The following is a 5,001-nucleotide window of genomic DNA, read 5'->3' on the forward strand; positions in this document are numbered from 1 at the left end:
TCATTATGTGGTTTAAAAAAAAAAAATGGTGGTTAGGGCCTACTAACGGCTTCTGCCCCTCCCTGGTGTTGCCCTCAAGTAAATAAAGCTGAGCTTCAACCTTCTGCTCCAAATTACCATTTTAAAAAATGCAATAGGCTTTTCCGGCCTACTAAAGGTGTCTGCCCCTCCCTGGTGTTGTCCTCAACTGAACAAAGCTGAGCTTCCACATTCTGGCTTTCGCCCTATACTATCAGATATTAAACTGCATTTGGCCTACTAGTGTGGTTAGGCCCTTGAAACAGTGTCTGCTGCTCTTGGGTTTGCTACTCCACTGAACAAAGCAATGCCGCCTGTTTAGTCCTGTTACCAATTTTGAACTGCATGTAGCCTACTTTATTCTTTGGCCCTATATCTGTTTCCTCCTCATCCTGCCCATTGCCCAGCCACTGCTAAATGAGTCTGCTGGTACATTGACCTAGACCACTACATTCCCCTTGTACTCTACACAGCCAGAATCTGTCCCTGCTGAAAGTAAGGTTCCCCTTCCCGCATGTTATACCACCTTACACAGGGACAAAGAGGAAGGTGCAGATGAAAGTGCAGGTTCCTTCATCAGGTGGGGGGGCATACTCGTTGGCGACGTCACTGGCACAGGGCCCCTCAGAGTACGCAAAAGTGTCGCTGCTGGTGGGAGGCGCCCCCGCCATGCAAACACACCGCCGTACTTTGAGGGGCCCTGTGCCAGTGGCAATGCGAACGAGTGGGCCCCCCCTGCTTGCTCAGGATCACAGCACTTGCAACTTTTAAATACTTACCTTTCCCTGCAACACCGCCGTGACGTAGTCCGCATTTCCTGGGCCCACGAAAAACTTGAGCCAGCCCTACTCCCCCCACAACTTTCCCCCAATTCCCTATGCCCAACTATTATTATACAGTTAATTAAGATTGGCAAGCTTCAGAAACAAGAATGGATGTTTTTGGCATTAAAATGGGCACTGTAGGTGTTTTCCTGGCCTCCACTCACTGCCGACTATGCTTCCCCATTGACTTGCATTGGGTTTCGTGTTTCGGTCGATCCCCGACTTTTAGCGATAATCGGCCGACTGCACTCGACTCGACTCTGGACAAAATCGGGTTTCCCAAAACCCTACTCGATCTTAAAAAAATGAAAGTCGCTCAACCCTATTCAGGAGTGCAATTTTTAGTGACTTTTGGATATTTTCTCTAATATAGACCCATCAAAGTCACTTTAAATTTCATTGCTTAAAAAAATTGTGCTGATGTAAAGCAAACATGTGGGAAATGTTATTTACTAACTATTTTGCGTGACATAACGCTCTGGTGTAAGGGCATAAGAATTCAAAGTTTGAAAACTGCAAGATTTTCCAAATTTTTGCCAAAATTCCACTTTTTTCACATATAAGTCCTATCAAAGAAATGTTACCACTATCATGAAGTACAATATGTCACGAAAAAAACATCTCAGAATCAGTGGGATCCATTGAAGCATTCCAGAGTTATAACCACATAAAGTGACAGTGGTCAGAATTGTAAAATTTGGCCTAGTCATAAATGTGCATACCACCTTGGGAGATGTAAGGGGTTAAGGGCTGTGTCAATGCAATCAGAAGTAGAATGGTTGCGGAAATATATAGAGATCCTTATGTAATAATGGAGACCACAGAACCCTCTGATTTCCATTTTTTAACCCCTTGCATGCTGTATTAAAAACAGATCAGGGCATATAAAAGGAAAGAAAGGCAGAGACAGCCATTAGGGTATATGTACACAAATTTTCAGGCAAGCAAACCCGTGAAGGTTTTCAAGAGGAAGAAGCTTCAGGAAATGTCAATCGCTGATTTTTTCCAAAATGATGCCACTGAAAGATATAACTCATTCTAAACAAAGACAAACTTTTATGAAAATTATGGCTCTTTGAATGTGCCAAAAATTATTTTTCTGTAAAAACAATGCTTCTACTAATAAAAGTAGTAAAAGATATAAAAATATACATAATTTTTATTTTTACTGTACCAACATATTCGGCAACATTTTACAGTTAACTCAGAGGCAGGGCCGGCGTTAGGGGCAGGCAGACCAGGCAGCTGCCTGGGGCCCCCACTCCCCCAGGGGCCCCCAGCTAGCGGCAAGTCACGCAGCCGCTATGGGGCCCCTGTGAGGCAGGGGGGCCCGCCTGCCGCCTGCGCCGACTCCCCCGCTGCATTGAACTGTACCGGCGTCTGCCGGTACAGTTCAATGATGGAGGAGAGCGCGTCACCTGACGACGCCCCCTCTCCCATCATTCCCCGCTCTGCCTCTGACACAGCGGGTGCGTGCGCACTCACTGTGTCCCAGGCAGAGCAGCGGCTGCCACTGACACAGGAGCAGGAAGCAGCGCGGGCACGTGTGGAGAGGTGAGGAGCGTGTGTTTTTTTTTGTTTTTTTTTTACTGGACTGTGTGGCCATTCTCGGGAGGGGAGAGGGGGGGATGGGCATGCTGTATACTACTATGGGTTCTGCTGTATACTACTGTGGGCTCTGCTGTATACTATTGTGGGCTCTGCTGTATACTACTGTGGGCTCTGCTGTATACTACTGTGAGCTCTGCTGTATACTACTGTGGGCAGTGCTGTATTATACTACTATGGGTTCTGCTGTACACTATTGTGGGTTCTGCTGTATACTCCTGTGGGCTCTGCTGTATACCACTGTGGGCTCTGCTGTATACTACTGTGAGCTCTGCTGTACACCACTGTGGGATCTGCTGTATACTACTGTGAGCTCTGCTGTATACCACTGTGGGCTCTGCTGTATACTACTGTGGGCAGTGCTGTATACTACTGTGGGCTCTGCTGTATACCACTGTGGGCTCTGCTGTATACCACTGTGGGCTCTGCTGTATACTACTGTGGGCAGTGCTGTATACTACTGTGGGCTCTGCTGTATACTACTGTGGGTTCTGCTGTACACTATTGTGGGCTCTGCTGTATACTGCTGTGGGCTCTGCTGTATACCACTGTGGGCCCTGCTGTATACCACTGTGGGCTCTGCTGTATACTACTGTGAGCTCTGCTGTTCACTACTGTGGGCTCTGCTGTATACTACTGTGGGTTCTGCTGTACACTATTGTGGGCTCTGCTGTATACTCCTGTGGGCTCTGCTGTATACCACTGTGGGCCCTGCTGTATACCACTGTGGGCTCTGCTGTATACTACTGTGAGCTCTGCTGTACACCACTGTGGGCTCTGCTGTATACTACTGTGAGCTCTGCTGTATACCACTGTGGGCTCTGCTGTATACTACTGTGGGCAGTGCTGTATACCACTGTGGGCTCTGCTGTATACCACTGTGGGCTCTGCTGTATACCACTGTGGGCTCTGCTGTATACCACTGTGGGCAGTGCTTTATACCACTGTGGGCAGTGCTGTATACCACTGTGGGCTCTGCTGTATACCACTGTGGGCTCTGCTGTATACCACTGTGGGCTCTGCTGTATACCACTGTGGGCTCTGCTGTATACCACTGTGGGCTCTGCTGTATACCACTGTGGGCTCTCTGCTGTATACTACTGTGGGCTCTGCTGTATACCACTGTGGGCTCTGCTGTATACTACTGTGGGCTCTGCTGTATACTACTGTGGGCTGTGCTGTATACTACTGTGGGCTCTGCTGTATACTACTGTGGGCTCTGCTGTATACTACTGTGGGCAGTGCTGTATACTACTGTGGGCAGTGCTGTATAGTACTACTGTGGTCAGTTCTGTATACTACTGTTGGCTGTGCTGTATACTACTGTTGGCTGTGCTGTATACTATATGGAGGACTGTGGTGCACATTACATTATATGGAGGACTATGGGGTGTATTATACTAAACCAGCAAAATGCTGCATATTCATTGGGTGATTGGATTGTTTATGCTGGAATAAAAATCCTTGTTCTCAGCAGCACATCACCGGTATAAACTGTATTTGTGCTGTTGATAACATGATACTGTATGGTGATCTGTTAGTGATCTATTAGTGATCGTTCTGTCCCCTTCACCCCTTCATTCTTTCTCAGATGGTGGAAAGATGTCGGGAAACAAGCGTCGAACGACTTCAGTATTGTCAATCATGCTCGTTTAGCGGCCTGAGATCAGCGCATGTAAATACAACCAAAATGCTTCTGTGTGATGTGCAATATGTTAGCATTTGGGGCCCCATTTTAAACTTTGCCTAGGGCCCCACTTTGCCTAAAACCGGCCCTGCTCAGAGGAGTGAGGGCCCTGCCCACATGCTTACAATCTATGAGGAAATAGGGGAGAAACAAAATTGTAAATGAGCTTGTAGTGTATGTTTTAGCTATTATTTACAACACATAGAGTTATATAAGTAAAGCATGAACTGGTCACCGGCCAGAAGTGGTGTAATTTTGAGAGAAGGGTGGGGAGTTTGTCCTGGGTTTCTGGTTAGCTGGATAACATAGCCAGCGACTGCTATGCCATCTCAGTCACTTCTACCAGTTCCTAAGCAGAGCGAAGCAGTTCAGTTGAGATTCTGGCAGTGACTGAGATGACAAAAAGCTGAGCAGCTAATGAAGGAAGGCAAAATTGAATCATGTGCTCTACACTTCTGCAGCAATCCGCCTCTTCTCCTACATGTAATTTTACGGGAGAAGAGACAGACCTGCTGGGAAGGTTATTCCAAATTAAAATAAGTACCCCTGTAAAAAAAAATAAAAAAGACTGTTATTATATTTTATGGTTTGCCCACTTTTTTGTAAGATGCGTCTATTCCAGCACTTAGCCTCTTTCTTCCTGTTGCCCTGTGGTGGTGATATATGGGGTAATAAGGGGTTAATGTCACCTTGCTATTGTAAGGTGACATTAAGCATGGTCAATGATGGAGACGTTTCAATAAGACACCTATTCATTACACAGGTCAACAAAAAAAAATTTTTTTTCTGGTGTCCAAAATATTTTAATGAATTTGGGGTATTTTTGGGGTGCTGATTCTGAATATGCTATCAGTTTTGCCAGAT

Source organism: Ranitomeya variabilis, chromosome 1 (assembly GCF_051348905.1).
Source record: "Ranitomeya variabilis isolate aRanVar5 chromosome 1, aRanVar5.hap1, whole genome shotgun sequence".
NCBI lineage: Eukaryota > Metazoa > Chordata > Amphibia > Anura > Dendrobatidae > Ranitomeya > Ranitomeya variabilis.